The sequence below is a fragment of the Peromyscus maniculatus genome, chromosome 9 (assembly GCF_049852395.1).
Source record: "Peromyscus maniculatus bairdii isolate BWxNUB_F1_BW_parent chromosome 9, HU_Pman_BW_mat_3.1, whole genome shotgun sequence".
NCBI lineage: Eukaryota > Metazoa > Chordata > Mammalia > Rodentia > Cricetidae > Peromyscus > Peromyscus maniculatus.
Window position 1 is genome coordinate 1,492,318 of NC_134860.1, and position 18,628 is coordinate 1,510,945.

Below are 18,628 nucleotides of genomic sequence, written 5' to 3' on the forward strand. Positions count from 1 at the left end.
TTTCCTATTTTTTTTCCAACAGCTATATCACCAGGGGTATTTGTTATGTATTCTAACACTAAAACTCAATCATACCATCCCCCTGTTGAAATCTTGCAATTCTCACACTGCTTAGAGAGTGAGTGCTTGATTGAATTCATTCTAGGTTTTGTAATGGCCATAAGTAGCACTGTTGGCTTTCTAACCAGGGTAAGAAAAGGACTTGAAGCATTTAAAAAGTGATCTGGGACACTGAACTCAAGGTCTCCAGATTGCTCCCGGCTTTCCCATTGCTTGGAAGAGGAGAAAACTGTGGCTCTGTGAAGCTCCATTCTGTGTCCCCTCCATGGAGGGAGCATCAGGGTGGAAGAGTCGCCCTGCACATTTATGATGAATGAGCAGGCTCTGAGATCTGTACTAGTGTGACCACATCCTTGCTTTCCTTTGCCTCTCTGCCGTCCTCAGTGGGCATTGCACAGAAAAGATCTTCAAGGCCTCCCCGCATGGCTTGTACCTGGAATCTCAAATGACCTGCATGCTTAGGACACAGGAGTACACAAACAGAAATGTTTACCTTATGTTTCAAGAGTCCCAGATAACTAGAAGCCAAGCGCTGAGTAAAGGTCCTTGGTTGAATACTGTTCTGGAGAACAAACAGGTGCCTCCGGAGCTGCTGACAGTATTGAAGAAGCTTCCTGGGCCCCGTGAGACTGGGTGGCTTGGTGACCTCGGGGTGGGACTTACTCTCTCGGCTGCTTTCTTACTTTCTGCTTCTAACCTCAGGCCTTATGTATGCTGGGCAAGCGCCCTGCCCCTGAGCTACACCCCGGCCCTACTGCTCTTTAATTTTATTTTAGCCTTCCCCACCTCCCCGAAAGTTTAGTGAGCCCACAAACCTTTCACAAGTGGTCACTCTTCTCTGTGGTGACCGCTAGAAATGTGTAGAAATCAGCTTACCCTGGCAGGCAGCCCTCTCTCCATGCTGACAGGAACCTGGCCCTTTCAGGACTCTATGATCTGCAAACCTCCACGTTTTTCAGGATAGAAGGCTTGGAGCACAGTGAGCTCTCTTTTTAATTGGCAGCAATCTCCTCTCACCCACAGCCATGTGCTGTATCTGATTCCATATTGGCTTTCATTAGGAGTTCTTAGGTCTCTAAAGTGGCCTGGACCAGCTCCCCCAAGAACAGGCTTTGTAGGATGAAGCCAGTGAAGGGATAGACAGGACAGTTCTCCCAAAATAGATCTCATCCCTTTAAAATAACCATGACCTGCTGCATTAAGTATTAATTGCAAATCTGTTTCAACTTTTAAATAACATCCCATTTTAAAAGATTTATGCTAGTTAATCTAAGCTCAATAGAATAAAATTGAAAACAAAGGAAGGGTAAAAAAAAAATCTGGGTATCATTTAGGGTGCTAAATTAGATTCAGGATTTTTTTACCCCAAGAAGAGGGACATTTACTGCTGTCATTGGTGATGGGGCCTGGAGAATGGAGCCTAAAAAGGAGGCAGACCAGAGCCCCATTGTACAGCCAGCTTTTTTCAGTGCATCAGACTCTTCATATTGTGAGGGCTATGAGGAGTAACCTGAGCAGAGCGGACAAGGACAAGCTGCGTGTGGCAAAATCATGTTTTTCCATTGAGGCAGATAAATAACAATCGCCAATTGTAATGAAGAATCTCAAGTAAACTCACTTCTGCCGCTCACCTGGGAGGGGCCTGAAAGCACATCACAAGATCAATTCCGTGGCTTCAAGAGACTGACCCTTGTCTTGTTCTCTTACAAGCACTCAGAATTCGCCTCACACAACTACATCATTCTTGGACTGTGGTCTGACACACGGACGTTTATTTTTAGGATTTAAGTACATCCCTCACCCTCCTACGCTTACCTATTGAAAACTTCACAGATGCCACATAGGTCTGTTTTGAGAAGAGGTCTGTCTGCTTTTGAAGTTTCTTACAGGTGGCAGAAAGTTTTAACTTTTGCGCGCGTGTGCGCACACACACACCACACACACACACACACACACACACACACACACAAGGATCTGTCTGGAAACCTGGGTTATTGTTGATAATAAGCTTCAAAGCAATAGTTCTCAACCTGTGGGTCGTGACCCCTCTATGGTGTCACATATCAGATATTTGCATTACGATTCATAACAGTAGCAAAATTACAATTATGAAGTAGCAACGAAAATAATTTCATGGTTGGGGGGGGTCACCCTAAAGGACCACAGCATTAGGAAGGGTGAGAACCACTGTTGTCAAGGAACCTGTGGAAGATGTTTTGTGCTTTATGGTTAAAAGCCCCAAACAGAAACACCCAGCGCCATGGCCTTGATTGTCCTGTTTGTGTGAGTTTGGTGCCACCTTGTGGTCAATTGCCAGACACTCGCCATGCAAGGAAAAGGCACCCCGAGGCAGCTAATAATACTAAAATTATGTCTTGCAAATTAGACAAGAGAAAACCTCTGTGAATCTCCCACTGGATACGTTCAGCTCCATAATTTGGGGGAAGCAACTGGCCTTGTCCGATGGCATTCAGATGCTCCCACAGAGTGGCAGAGCTTTCTGTCGTGTGTGGAAAACCGTGAGTGTTTGGGTCCTTTTCATCTACCCAATGTCCTGTGAAACCATTGTTTTCTTTCTTTCACTTTGAGCTGAGTATTATGAGCATCAATGTATATCTTTTAGGTAATCACACGTGGGCGTGTGTCCACGTATGCGCTTGTGCCTGATGTGGTGTGAGTACGGAGGTCAGAGCACAGCTCTCTGCAGGCATTTCTGTCCTTTGTGGTAGGTTGTGGGAATCGAACTTAGATCACCCTTGGACTTGTGTGGCGAGCATCTTTGTCCACTGAACCATCTTACCAGAGCCAGGATGTATCTTTTTAATGTTACTACTTAATGCTGTCATTATGAGAATAGTAGGCATATAATAGAAGGAGGAAGTCTTGTTAAAATACCTTAAATAAAATAATATTATATAATATATATATATATATATTATATATAATTTAGGCCTTATATACTTTGATTTAGCAAGATAATGAAGTAAAAAAACCAATTAATTTTTTAAGTATTAAAGAAGTACTTTTTGATGGCCGGGCGGTGGTGGCACACGCCTTTAATCCCAGCACTTGAGAGGCAGAGGCAGGCGGATCTCTGTGAGTTTGAGGCCAGCCTGGGCTATAGAGTGAGATCCAGGACAGGCTTCAAAGCTGCACAGAGAAACCCTGTCTTGAAAACCAACCAAACAACCAACCAAACAAACAACCAACCAAACAACCAACCAACCAACCAAACAAACAAACAAAAAAGTAATCCACCTTCAGACTCTCCCCCGTCCCCTCCCACTCTTTCTCATACTCATGACCTCTTCTTTTTGTGACACACACATGTGGCTGTGTGTATACGCAGCTGCTGAGTCCACGTAGTGTTGCTCATGTGTGGATTTGTCTTGGGCTGGGTGACCTAACGGGATTGTTCTCTAGAACACTGCTTCTCCCTCTCAGCAGCCATCAGTTGCCTGGAGCGCTTCGTGTAGGAGGGGGTGTTTTGAGATTTCTCCCTTCCACCTTGGCATGCCAACTGGTGTTGTCATTGTGCAGGCCTTCTTCGGGCCATGTTTGTGCTATTTCATGGGTGTAGCTTCCGTATCACATATAGAAGACACGGTCACCTCACATGACCTGGCTCTCAGGCTCTCACAGTCTTTCCCCATTTCTTCTGCAGCATTCTTTAAGCCTTAGGCAAGGGTGGCGTTGCAGATATATCAGTAGAGGTTGGCCACTTCACAGTGAATTGTTCTCGGCAATTTTACTGGTTTCTGATTTCTGTGATGGTCCCTGCTGCCAAAAGAAGTGTCTTGAAGGGTGAGAGCTACACATGTGTATGTATGTAAGTATGTACAGGGGGAGGAAGGGTGGGAGGGAGGGGCAGAGAGAGAAAGAACGCCGTATACTTATATGCATGGCATGGTTGCGGAGGTCAGAGAACTATGGGAGATGGTGAACTTTTGGTGCGAGGGTGGGGTTAGAACACAGGACCTTGCATGTGCCAGGCACATGCTCTGCTGCTGAGCTACACCTCAGCCCTAAGCTGTGACTTTGGACTTCTTTTAATCCACTTTTTATTACAGCCTCTAAGGCATAGAGAAGGTTTTTCTTCTTCTTCTGTTTAACTCTATTATTGTTGTTTATGTGAGTGTGTGTGTGTGGGGGGGGTGCACAGAACGGGGCTGGAAGCTGGCTCAGCCCCAAACCCTGCTTTTCTAGGAGCACAGAGTGCTAGCCCCGAGCCTTGCTGGGCCGGAGGGGGATTTAGAGATTTGGTGTGTGGAAAGAGGGTGGAGGCTGCAGAGGGGCATGGAGAGGGAAAGAGATCTGTCCTGCTGCCAGACATGCAGCAGACTATGGAAAACCTCCTTCACTCTCTCCAAAAGATAAAGTGGGCCCTGGAAAATCTTCCGCCTGACTAAACCTCTCTAAAGGTTCCCTTTATACACACAACAAAGCCCAAATGCGTTGAAGTAGCTTTCGGATTCTTGAGGACCTGGCTCCTTGCCTTCTCCCGCCGAGCACACATTACCCCGGCCATACCAAGTTGCTCTGGGCACAACTTCCCAGCTCCTTAACTCGGCACTGTAGTTCAAGCTGTGCCTGTTGCCTTGACTATCTTTTTCTGGAGAGTTCAAAGCTTTGTACAGGGTGCATCCTAGGAGGTCACCTCTGAAATGCTTCTCGAGGCGTCCTTGCCCGCTAGTCCCGTGAGGTGTTCGCACTGCATACACCCATGATGCCATGGTGTGAGATGATCCTTGGGTGCTTCAGGGTTCCTTACTCAACAACAGCATCTGTAAGAGGGAGTCCTGCATGCTAGTTCCATTTTCATTACAAGAATTCTGTAAACGCCTTGATCCGTATTATCCTCCCGTAGACGAGAAGGCCTGACGTGAAGCCAGATTGCAGAAGGCAGTAGATGGGCAGCATGCTGGCAGTGGGGACTCATGGCTTCTGAATCTCCTCTCTGACTTCATTGCCCTCTGGGCACCAGGCACTACTCACGGTGTTCTTCCACCAGCCTCATCTTGTCTGCGTTTGTACACACTCCTCCTCCTCATCACGTCCAATCTCCCCATTCCTTCCACAGCCTCCTAGACCGAGGCAGAAGAGGGCTCCTGTCACGGAATGTTTTGGGGAAGGATTTTGACTGAGTGATCGCTGTCCTGGCACTCTGTGCATGCTGAATGGCTGGTCTGTGTGGCTTTTTTTTTTTTTTTTTTTTTTTTTTGGCGCCCCTCATTTCTTGTGTTTATCACAGACTCCTTTGTTTAGCTGGTTTTGTTTTCTTATCTTAGAAGTCCTTTTATACAGGACAGAGATGGGCCTGGGAGAACCTCCTGAGACAGGAAAGGGCTGTAAAGGTTCAGTTGTTCAGCCACCAAAATTATAGATGGCAGACCCACCTCCTCACCTGTCCTGTGTTCTTCCTGCCTTCCAGGAGAGAGAGCCGGGCTCCTAGGTCATGGTCCTCTTGGTTCTCTTCTTTAAAAAAGGCCTGCTTTAGGTAGGACAGGCAAGAATGACTTAGTTTTAGGCAATTTTATTGGCAACTGAACCACAGGTACAGGAAATAGATACAATATGAATGTACAGCCTGGAGAGTGAGTATTATACACATACCACCTTCATCTAAGTCCAGAGATGGCTCTCTGTGGCCCTGCATCATTTTTTCCCTTGACAACCTTGTTCTTCCCACAAAGCCACAACTCCAGGGTAATCTTCTTTGCTTTAAAAAAAGTCCTTTGACCATTTAAGTATATGTTCATAAACAGCACGGTTAACTAGCCTGATTTTAAACTTTGTTCCAGTGGGATCATGTAGTCTTATTCTGTGGAGTATGGTGTATTTCATATAATACTCTTCGTGGAATTCATCCCTTTCATTGAGTGTAGCCATGATCTGTGTGTATTTGGCTTCATATGCCAATGGTATTCTTTCATATAAATAGACTCATCTCATCATCCACTTCTCTGTTATGTTGTGGGTGAACAAATGGCTTGGTTGCAGGTTTTGACTGTCATACACAGTCTCCCTCTTAGTTTCTCAGTTCTTGTGCCTTGGGGCACATGGGATGCACTGCATTTGGGCATGTGCCTTGGAGTGGAAGCTCTTGGGCATGTTGTAAGTATATCTTCACCATTAGTTAAAATGCCAAAGGTTTTTGAAAACAGGTAGGCAGTTCACTAGCAGTAAGCCTCCTTCCTCTAACCCCCAATTTTGGCATACTGTGGAAACCACAGATGAATCATATTCATGACTGCTTTTTGTTCTGGAGCTGGAGTTATAGGTAATTGTGAGCCACATGACATTGGTGCTGGGAAGTGAACTCAGGCCTTCTACTAGAGCAGCTAGTGCTCTTAACCGCCCTTTAGGAAGTGCTTGTTTTCTTTAAGATATTGATAGCACAACAGGTCATTTGCATGGCAAGTGTTGGAATCGGGTGCCTTGCTCTCCTTTTTATTTTTATTTTTTATTCAGATGAAGACCGCAAGGACTAGGAAGGCTAAATAACTTACCAGTGTGATACCAATGTGACAGTGTTTTATCACATCAGAAAAAATATCTAGTACAACTGCCTTGACCATACCTCTTAGTGCTCTCATTGAAAATGTAAGGTTATAAGTTATCTGTGGTGTGTGTGTGTGTGTGTGTGTGTGTGTGTGTGTGTGTGTGTGTATGAGTGTAGGCTTAGTATTGATGCTGGTTGTCTTCTTTGAGTTCTTTCTGATGGGTGATACCATTCTGTATGCTGTGAAAATGTGTTGCTCTGATTGGTTGATAAATAAAGCTGTTTGGCCAATGATGAGGCAGAGTAAGGTTAGGAGGGACATTCTAAATAGAGAGAGAGGAAGGAAGAAGACAGAGTAGGGAGACACTGCCAGCTGCCACCAGAAGAAGCAAGATGTAAAGGTACCGGTAAGCCACGAGCCACATGGATTTATAGAAATGGGTTAATTTAAGATATAAGAGCTAGATAACAAGAAGCCTGCCACGGCCATAGTTGAAAAAATAATATTAGCCTGTGTATGTTTAATTGGGTCAGAGTGGATGCGGGACTGGCAGGTGAGAGAGATTTGTCCTGACCACAGGCCAGGTGGGACACAGGAAAACTTTCAGCTACATCTTTCCACTTTTGTTTTTTGAGGTAGTCAGAGCTCATTAATGTAGCTAACTTGCCAAAGAGCTTCAGGGATCTACTTGACTCTTATCTCCCCCCAAGAGTTGGGATATAGACATGTGTCACCGTGTCCAGATTTTCACATAGGTTTTGGGATCCAAACTTAGTCTCTGCTTTCATTCAGGTCCTTTAGCAGCTGAACCATCTCTCCAGCCCCATTCATGTGGGTTTCTAAAAGGAGTTAGGTCAATAGTAGGTATTTGTCTGAATTTCCCCCCTAATTTTCTTATTGAAACAAAAGTGAATTCCATAACATTTAAATATAATTTAAAAATTATTATAAAGTACTTTAACTTTCCCAAGGCCTCAGCACTATCCATAGGGACCTTTCTTTCTTTCTTAGCCACATTTAACAGACACTTTGTTGGTGGCCAGCTAGAAAGTTCACATTTATCAACACCTCTCAGTAGTCATGGCGGCCAATGGGACTGCTCAAGAAGACCTCATCTGTCTTTTTACTGAGGCCTTGTGTGGCATGGCCTCTGCATGCATAGGTGCCTTTCCCTAAACTCCAACCCAGTACTTGTTTATGTGCTGGGTATAAGTCTATACTCACACTGCATAGAAATCATGATTCCTGTTTTATATAGGAAGCATAGAGGTCTAGTTACTTACTTGTAAGAGCTCAGGCTCAAACCCATGTTCAGTATCCCTGGCTTTCCTGTTCTCAGCTATGCACTGTGCTGTGTGTCCAGGGCCTCTCTGGGTTCTCTTCCCTCTCCTCTTTGCAGCAGTGGTTTTGTACACTGTTCCTTTTGTCTGGGGTGATATTCTTTCTCATACTCTTCCATGCCTCACTAACATTTCTTTCCCTTCAGAGCTCAGCTTAAACTATTTGCAAACTATGGCCGATAGTTTTGTTATTTACTTATTTTAAATTATTTGCTATATAGGTCCGAGTGAACTGTTTTACTCTCCTCATATCCTATAAGTGTCTTGAAGGCAGAGCTTTCTCATGCTGCAACAGGGTGTGTTTGTGCACTTGCTGGCGACTGACTGGAAGGATGCCTCTTGGTGGAGACAGTGCTTCTCACTGTTCCCTTTACTCCAGATGTGTTCTTCAAGAAAGCCCTAACCTACAGAACTCACCTTCTAACTCTTGTTTAAATGACTCCTTTGGTCTAGCGCCTGATTGCTTTGGGTTTTTACTATGCATTTTTAGTTCTATGTCTGCTTTCTGTCAAGCCTTGCCTTATAGTTTACAAGGCTCCATTAACTCCAGGCCCTCTGCATATATATATATATATATATATATATATATATATATATATATATATATATATATATATATCTCCCGTGACTATACAGAAGAAGAGGTGGTTCAGTGAAGACTTCTCTCCACTGAGTTGAATAACTGGGTTAAAAATGTGTCCCCATCAGTGTTTAGCACCTGCCCAGTGCATTGTTTTCTTATACTTAAAGTGGGACAGTGTCTTCTTCCCTGTGGTAGCCAGCTTTCTATCACCATGGCAAAATACCCAAGACCATGGACTTGAAAGGTTTGTTTTGGCCCATTCCTTTAGCGGTCTCGGTCCGTCTCCCTTCACGCTGTGACGAGGCGGAAGATCATGGTGCGGAGTGTGGTGGAAGAAGGTGCTCACTTCATGGTGGACAGAAAGCAAGATGAGGAAGAGGAGGGCTGGGTCCCATTCTCCCCCATGGCGGTACTCTACAGCACCTAACTTCCTTTCACTAGGTCACCCTCCGTCCTGTTCCACTACCTCCCAGGGATCCAGCCTGTGATGGACTCAGGGGGACGTTCAGTGGAGAATGGTAACAGACCGTAGAGCAATTAACAAAGTAATTCAGCCAAGCGGTGACCCGAACCTTTAATCTCAGTACAAACCATAGAGACCTGAAGGTCTGTATAGACAGGCAGTGATGAGGAAGTCATGTGGTTGGGTTTAGAACCAATGAGAAGGCAGAACAGAAAGGCAATAAAAAGACAGGACACAGGAAGAAGGTCTCTCTCTCAGGGGAAGGACAGCAATGAGTGGTAAGATAAGGTAGTCTCAGTTCTTGGCTACTGCTCTGATCTCTGGGCTTTTAACTCTTTATTTGGCTCTGTGTTTCTTATTTAATAAGACTGTTTAGAATTACATCTACAGTTCAAGCTCCAGCCTCTAGCACCTGCCTGACCCAAAGATTGTGATGAAGAGAAAACATATATTCTAGAATATTTGGAAAACCAGAGGACTATAAGAATCTAATCAAACTGTGTCTGAAGTTCTATCTTAATAGTCCCATAATTAGGCCTCCATCTGCCAGGCAGACTCTGTCTGGGCATGGGGGATGACCTTCATAGTCTCAGTGTTCCCTCTCCCCTGCAAGCACCCCCCCATCCCCTGGAGTTAGGTATTTCCCTTCTCTAAGCAATAGGCTCTGGTGTAGTAGTTTTCTTTGTGGACAGGCAAAAAGAGAGCATCCTGGGCTCATTTTTAAATGGCCAATTTCTTTCAATTCACTGCTGGAAGAAGTGGGAGTTACCTCTGGTGTTCACAGGGAGAATGTGCTGGGGATCCTAGAGTTAAGATTCACAAAGTGTGGGGACTCCAAAGGTTGGGCCTCTCTGAAAGTTTTAAGATGCTGTTTCTTTAAAAATCAAGACACACAACAGTAATACCTTTTCCACTTTGTTCTTACCATCTGTAGATTGGACACAGGAAGGAGCTCAGCCATAGTTTATCCAGACTTCTTATTTAGCAATGGATGGATAAAAGGAATACCATTTAGTGTAATGGTAAATGCTGGCAGCAAAGGTTTAACTGTATAGTGGTAACAGCCCGGTGATCCTGATATAAACGTATAGTTTGAAAGACAAAAGGAGTGGATGAGAACATGCCACCGTTCTTTGCTTGCTGTGGAGGAAACTATATAGCAATGGGTGCTATATCACAAAACAGAAAACTAAATAATATGCAACTGAGAATATGGCAGAGCTTCACCATCTTCCAGAAGCTATAAAGTCAAGTAGGCTATTGGCTTATGTTAAGCATTTGAGAATTACTTATATGGACTGCTTTGAAAACCCTTAAAACTATTTTGTAAAAATAAAAAAATAAAACACCGTGTTAAATGATTGCTATTGTTGGACATTTAGTGTAACTTGATTAGTTTCTGATTTGAATTCCAAATGAACTTGGGTTAAAAGAATAAGGAATAGCGTTGGCATATATGTGGCTTCATGATCCAGCACTTGCCCGGCATACTCAGAGCCTTGTGTTCCATTCCCAGGATGGAAAAAACCAATGCAAAACAAAGCAATGAAATGAATGACTGGTGAACATCCTTAACATTACCACACACAAAACTATACATTAAACTGTTCACTGTACAACATTTTAAACATCAGAAGTTTATGTCCCATGTTGTAATTTGTAAAAAGAGTCTTCTGTTAATTATTTCAGGATTTAAAGTTACCTGGTATTGGGAAATAGATGAAGTGGCTGGGAGGGTGGGGGCCAGCAGGAAGAACAGGGGAGTATCTAAACTTGGGTGTTAGTGGACTTGTCCCTCGGTCTGCTCCACCCCTTTTCCTGAGTTACTTCCCAGATGCCCATGGCTGGGGCTGAGTCCTTCAAGAAGGTGGCCCTAAGTGGAGATGTTCTTGTACTTTTCCAGATTCCAAATTTGGGTTTTTCTCTTTTCCCCCTCACATGTCTTGTCTCTCTCAGTTAAGTGTCATGTGGTAACTAAGCTCAGCTTCTGAAATTCGACTTGCTGGTTTCCAATCTGGCCCTTACTCTGTGTGACCTTGAATGATTTATCTGACCTCTCTCCACCCACTTTTTTTTGGGGGGGGGGTCTGTGAAATGAGGGTAATAATAATTTACTGAAAACATAATATCTACTTCTTAGATTGGATGGGAGGATGAAATGGGAGGTCTGGTAAGTGTTACCTTCGCTACCATCACATTCTTCTCCATCCTTATTTTTAAGCCTCTGTAAAGGCTCTTCCAAGAATTCCTTGTCATACCCTATTGTTCTCCAGCCCGGAGGTGGGGTAGTCTCCGTGTCTGCAGCTGTGTCAGTGTGCACACACACCACACACACCTTTCGTGTCTGTAGTGTGCACAGCTCCTGGTAGACACGGAGGTGAGATTCCTGACTTTGTGGGGTCTGAAAGCTAGAGACTTAGCTATTAAAGTGAAAGAAAGAGTGAAGTGGTGTGGGTTAGCACAAACCCACCCCACAAGAACATGGGAGCTGTGTAGCAGGAATCTTAGAGTCTTATCAATAAGGTCAAACCTGAGGCCAGTTATTGGGGTGAACGCTGGAAGATCAGAGAGACAGAACAGGCCACAGCCACCTCACCTCACCAGTTCCTCAGCTGATCCTGTTTCCTCAGACTGGAAGCCTCTGAGTCCTCATCCAGATTGAATCTCAGCTGAACTGCTGCTCCAAAGCCTGAAAGTTTAACCAGCCAAATGCTTCTAGTTTCTGGTCTTCACGCCTTATATATCTTTCTGTTTTTGCCATCACTCCCTGGGATTAAAAGCTCGCTTCTTGGGATTAAAGGTATGTGTCACCATACCTGGCTATTTCCAATGTGGCCTTGAACTTACAGAGATCCAGAGGGATTTCTGCCTCTGGAATGTTAGGATTAAAGGTGTGAGTGCCACCATTTTCTAGCCTCTGCATCTAGTGGCTGTTCTGTCTCTGACCCCAGATAAGTTTATTAGGGTGCACAATATTTTGGGGAACACAATATCACCACAGAGCTGCCAGGAGGGGGCACATTCAAGCTGTGCCCGAAGCATGAGTAAGACCTTACAAATGTAACCCCAACTCCATCTTCTTCTTAGAGCCCTTTCTAGTCTTATTCTTTACAACTCATGACCTAAATAACTTAGCATTTATTTATTTCTGCTTCAGGCCTAGCATGTACAGACATCTATTTAGTCATATAAATATGTAGGCCAGCCACTTTCTTATTGGCTTACAACTACCTGGAAGATGAAGATGAAGATTATCTCTGCATGATCAGAGCTTCCTGCAGGACACTCTTCAAATCAGCTTTCAGTTAGAGGTTTGTTTGGTTTTTTGTTTGTTTGAGCTAAACACACCTCTGAGGAGAATAAATTCTACAAGGGAATTCTCCTTACCGCATGCTTGACTCAGTTGAGGCCAGGTGTCCTCCTTGCCTGATGGTGACTCAGTTTTGCCATATGCAAACTGGCAGGCTTGGGTCAGGGTCTTTCTGGTTAGGGTTTCTGTGATTCCCTTCAATCTGGAGAGGGATGTGGGTTGTGTGTGTAGCAGCATGAATGGGTGCGTAAAGTAGGACATGGAAATATGGGTGCATTATCCCCTGGTGCTTTCTCTGGGCATATCTTGGCTGGCTGGCCAGCTGGTGGAGTTATGCAACTCCTTTGTGTGCTCTCCCAGCTCTGAGATAAGCATTATGGAACATCTGTAAGAAAGAACTTGAGCTCTTAATGTAACAGAATCTACATATATTAGCCATACATTTGATGGGCCAGATATTCCAAAGGAAAAGTAGAATGTAGAGAAAGAGGCCATGGAGTTCTTGAGAAATCACAAGTGAGGAGAGTTCACAGTGAAAATCAGTAGAGGAGAGATAGATAGAGCAGGTGCCAAAGCATGATCTTACACAGCCCCTAGCCTGATGATTCCTGGGAACCAGACTGTTGTGGTATAAAGAGAAATGGGTCCCTACTGGGCTGCCATTTCTACCAAAGGAAATGATTTGGAAGAACTGGCCATGTAGAAGAGCAGGTGATTTTTGTCTAGCCAGAAATGGCCAAGACCATTAGAAGTTGGTGACCTTGAGTTCAGCAGAGGTACAAAGAGAAAAATATGGAATTCAGACCTGTTCTTATTCTCACATTTACATGTACAGGGTTAATACATAATTCAAGGTAGTTTTGGAAAACAGATGCAGGGACAGCACACCTGGCCAAAGCCATACTTTGTCCTAGTTGATTGGTTTATGTTACTAGAGTTAGTAAGGTGGATTAAGGCAGTTCTTTGGAGCTGATATCAGCACTGTCAGAACCGAAGTGTGTGGCTCTTATAGGGCATTGCTGTAGATTTCCTGCTGTGTTCTCCCTTCTTTGCCACCAACTTCCTATATTCTTCTTTCATGCCCATTGTGCTTCCTCAGTAAGTGGGATTTCTTGAAGCCTTTTGCTTGTGAAGGTTCTAGATCCTCTTGGATGGTTCTATGTAACTTTTTTCTCTTCCATTGACTTGGATTCTAGTTCTAGCTGTCTCAGTGAGGCATGTGATATTCTAATGTGATAGTAAGACTCTTCTTCCTTGATCCATGGAGCCACTGAGGTAGGAGTGAAGAACAAGGCCATTTGTCATGGAGCTTGGCTGTGAATGGAGAGAGTTCATAAGAGGAGCATGTGAGAAGAGCTGGTCATGATAAGATGCCTTTATTTCATAATCCAATTCATTCATCAATATATACATTGAAATTCTTATCTGACAGAGTAGCATTAGGGATAAGAGCTTGAGTTCAAGAGTCAGGCTCAAATCTTGCTTATCTTGAGCAATGACTTCTCTCTCCTTGAGCCTTATTTTCCCTATCTATAGAAAGGAGATGGTAATCGTAGCCACCTGATAAAGTTGCTGAGAAGAGGGTATCAAATGAATAAAAGTGCTTAGCATAAGGCTCAGTGTAGGGTAAACATTTTACAAATATTAATATTTTCCCATGTAGCCCATCTGTAAGCAAACATGATAGATATTGTACCTGTCTTTGTAGAATTTGTAGTTTACCAAAGCAATAATTATAATGAATGCTCTCATAGACTAGTATTGGGATACATGTGCAATGTATAGAACATGTTTAAAGTGGATGCATTCATTAAATGGGCAAATATTTATTGAGCATCTGTCTACTAGGTATGCTACATTGTTATTGAAATGAATAATAAGCGACAGTGGTGGTGGTTCTGGTTACTGCGCGGAAAAGTCACATTCACCATAGAACCCAGTATTAGTTTTAGAGCTTTATTAGGAGGAAGAGGGGTGGGGGAAGAACCAGGCCTGGGAAAGAGCACATGTGGAAAGCAGAGAGAAAGATGGTGGAGGGGGGGAGGGCAGAACAGAGAGAGAGGGTGGGGTCTGCATCTGGCTTTTTAAGGGCTCTCTGTGAAGCAGGCTTATGGAGCTACACCACACATGCACTGATTGTGTGACCATGCCATGCACGTGTAGTCGCTAGCGCACACTGATGACGTAAGACGCAAGACCCTTTGCTTAACTCCTGAACTGCACATGTGCGGTCATGCAACTGGAGTAAGGGCAGAATTATACTAGTTACTAACACTGGATATGCTGTTTGGGGCAAATCGTCAACTCTTTGTACTCATAGAGACTATGCTATAGTTAGAAGATAGACACACGCATTGAAGATCAATGAGATGAGGAGGAAGAGTGGGATTTAGATAGAGTGATCTAGGAAGGCATCCCTGGAGAGGTGGCATTTGATCAAAGAACTGAATGAAGTGATGAGAGGTGCCGTCATTTAGGGAGGAGCATTTCAGGTGGAGGGAAGGGTGAAGACACCAACGGCTAGGCAGAAGTCTGCAAGGTGGCTGGGAAGTGAAGGTGAGCGCTGCAAGCAGTTCTCAAGAAGGCTTGACCTTCTTGCTGGGTCACTGCGTTTTGTTTCTGTGGCTCATCTGGGTTTTCAGCTTAGCATGATCTCATGTCTTGATACTTCCCATGGTGACTCTGGGCAGACATATACCTGTTTTGAAATAGGCTGATTTGGGGAGACTCTTGAAGGACCGTTAATTTTGGGCATGACTGTGGTCTACTGACTCCTAAAGCTGCATCACAGTTGGTGTTTCTCCCCACTAGGGTAGGATGAATCACAGGGGTTCGGATAATCTTCAAGGCAGCTTCCTCTGTCACCACCACCACCGAGATGCTCCCTTAGTCATCCTTTAGTACTGCTTGCTTCTGTTTTCCGACCTCTTTCTTTTGGGTGAAAATAGTCAAGCATGGCTGCCTCCAGCTGCTCCCTGTTTAGGGACGGGAACTATGCTGATTGATGAGTTATATCTAGGACAGGCTGCTTCTGAGGATAGGAAACCTACAGAATGTATCATCGATTCTAGAACAAATTTTGTCTTTCATCAAAATGGGAGGAAGACATGCTTTTCAGTGAGCAGAATCTCAGGGAAGCACCAGAGTGGAGGTGACATGCGAATCTTGATATTTCAGAATTCTGTGATCCGTATTTTTTTTTCTACAGTGCTTTTAACTCCCTGAAATGGAGACGGGGTCTAACTCTGTCAGGGGCTACCTGTCATCACTACTTCCTTAGGTTGTTAGCTAACAGAGGACCACTTTTTGGTGATTATTGCTTGTCTTCTGTTTAGCAACTCTTCTCAATGGAGAGTGATCTATGATAATGCTTTCAGTTTAAAATGAGTGAGAGGCCGGGCGGTGGTGGTGCATGCCTTTAATCCTAGCCCTCAGGAGGCAGAGCCAGGTGGCTCTCTGTGAGTTCGAGGCCAGCCTAGGCTACAGAGTGAGATCCAGGAAGGCACCAAAACTACAGAGAGAAACTCTGTCCCCCAAAAAACAAAAAATAAAAACAAAAAATAAAAATAAAAAATAAGATGAGTGAGTTTATTAAGCATATAGCAAGCAAAAATAAATGAATAAGTAGCAGGTAGCAAAACATCATTAGGCACTTTTGAATGGAAATGACTGGAGTAGCTCCTCAGTTGAGATAACAAACAAAAGTAGCATCATTAGATCTGGCACAGTGGAAATGACTGGGGAAGCCCTAGTAAAACAGTAATGCTGGAGGTCCTGATTGAGAGTGTCCTGGGCACAGCGTCTTCTCTACTGATGAGTTTTTGTTCCTACTGCAGGCATTACACCATGCAGTTGACAATAGTAACGCCTGTTGGAAATTGCTTACTTGGTAGCTGTTCTCAAGGGCCTAATGTTTTCACTCAATTCATTCTCTTCTTTTCAAGACTAGTATATTTTTATTCTCGGACTGTTTGGCTGTTCTCACTTGTCTCTAGACAAGAGGCTTTGGAGGATACCCTGAGACAAACATGCTTGGGCCTTATAGCAAGAACATTCACCCTGGTGACATGTAGACAAACACCGACTCTCTTTTTATAGAGCGCCACCAATGAACCAAAGTATGATTCCACCAGAGTCCAACTTGGGGGAACCCATGAGTTTATTGGACCTACTTACATAAGGATGAGGGCTTACTTATAGGAGTGTGGGAGACTCTAAAAGCAGCTCTACCACTGGAAGGTTTCACCCCAGCATGGAGGATGACTCCCCCATCACTGCTTAGATGGAGTCACCTCTTCAGTTAACTTTCTACAATCTGTATACTCTAGCACCTCTTGACGCCATGTGCAGGTAAGCTTTGGGGTGCAGAAGGGAGTGCTGTAGTTTTGGGTGGGGGAGTCAATGACTCTTCCTAGCCCTCTGTCTATGAGGGAACATCAATAGTCGATAAGCTTGATCTCAGCAGTTTCTTTTGAGGAGTCACAGCTTTGCCAATGAAGGTGACAACTGTTATGCTCTGAGGATAGCTTTATACAACAGGTCCAAAATGGGAGGGGAGGTGGGTTCTAGAACTAGCTTCATAGTAAGCCTAAACAAAATCACCAATGTATTTTATATTACAGCAGCAGTATTTTAAATGTCTTATGTGCCATTTATGGACTGTATCCTGTAAGTCAGTCCTGAACTTGTTGGTTTAAAACCACAGCTGTTTAATTTTGGCATGACTCTAGAATTTGCTGGGCATGGCTGGACTCAGTTGACAGTTTGTTAATCTCCTCTAGGTCCCTCTGGAGGATGAAGTCATCTGGTGATATGACAGGGGCAGTTATGGTGGCTTCTGTCACATGCCTGATTTTCAACATTGCCTTTTTGGCTGACCGACCTTCCTTAATGGTCTCTCATGTCAAAGAAAATAGCTTGGGTGTCTTCAAAGCATGAGTTTCCAACTATTTTTTTCCCTCTCTCGCTTTTCCTGGCCTCAGGCAGTTGCCTCTCTTTTTCTATAATATGCTGATTCAAGTGTGTGTATGTGTGTCGGGGGTATCTGTAGCTTTTTCTCATCTCTCCAGACTCCCAGCTTCACTGTCTGGAACCAGGGAATTAGGTCTGTGCTTTGTGTGCTTCATGTACTACAGTCTAGGCTGTCACCAGGCTGGGAGGTCATCCTTAGGACCCCATTTGGTTCCAATGGAGGAATCACCGCCATGAAAACAATCTCTTTATATATATGGTTCAGCTTCTCAGTTGTTCCAGGGAAGGAGGTTGTTTAATCTCTGTAATTGCTTTCTTTGTCAGAAGTCTCAAGAATATGGAAGTGAACTTACAACTATTAAAACACTCTTCAGGGCAATCCCATGTATTTTTTATGAGAATGCATATGCATAAGATATGTGTATCAAAATGTCACATTAAATTGATATACATTATCACCTCCAAAGAATAAAGCTACAGCTAAGTTAGAAAACAACAAAGGATTAATCCTCTATCAAGACTTGTGTACTTGAGTTTGTATGCTAATTATGTAACTAAAATTCATTTTCAAAATGAAAAAAATAATAAAAAGAATATGGAAGTGAAAGTATCAAGGTCTCTTGAGTTCAAAGTTAGGGAAACATCAACTCTGAATTCTGTTACTCAAAGTTAGCCCAAGGTCAGCACAGGTTCAGGAGATACGGGATAGGGGAGAAATAGAGTGGGCCTCTTGATGGGATTGGAGATGAGGCCATTGCAAAGGGGCAGGATGGGTAACAGTAGGGGGAAAGCTTACAGCCTTTGCCATAGTGCCACGTGGTGGGATGGGTAGGTAGCGCTAATTTTAACACAGTTGCTAGCATCTCTCAAATAGTTGTTCACAGGATCTGCTGAAGCATGTTCTGGAGAATGCATTGAATCTAAAATTGTGAAGTGTAGTTGTTAGCTGTTTTGATAGATGAGAAAACTGCTGTTTCTCAGAGATTAAGTGATTTGCCTGAGGACACCCCCGGACGGTGTGACTCCCGTGCCTGTGGGGTGCCATGCCAGCTCCTTAGAGCTGGCCTTTTACTTCTGACCTTTTTGTATTCTTCTTAACTTGTGGTTATACCTATGTAAGCATAAACATGTCAAGCAACATTTAAAAACAGGAACAGGTTAAATTTCAGTCAGTTGGGGTATGTTGTTCACGATTCTCGCTTTTCTGTCCTTGATTGCTGCGGCAACAATTCTCTTAGCTCCTTGAGTGCTGATTGGGAGTCTTCCCTCTTTAGTTTAGCTAAAACTTCATTTTCTTTTCAAGAGCTCTACCATAGTTGTTGATTTTTATTTTTTTCTATTTTATTTCTCCTCTAATATTTATTAGTCACTGATTTTGATATGCCACTGAACTCTGTC

The 18,628-nt window shown here is 43.8% G+C and overlaps 1 protein-coding gene and 1 pseudogene across 17 annotated transcripts in view; both read left to right on the top strand.

Moving 5' to 3' along the window:
• Window positions 1–8,913, top strand: part of LOC143267204 (aconitate hydratase, mitochondrial-like) — a 29,567-nt pseudogene extending 20,654 nt beyond the window's left edge.
• Erc2 (ELKS/RAB6-interacting/CAST family member 2) overlaps window positions 1–18,628 on the top strand; it is a 905,605-nt gene that overhangs the window by 120,357 nt on the left and 766,620 nt on the right. The gene's annotated exons all lie outside the window — the stretch shown is intronic.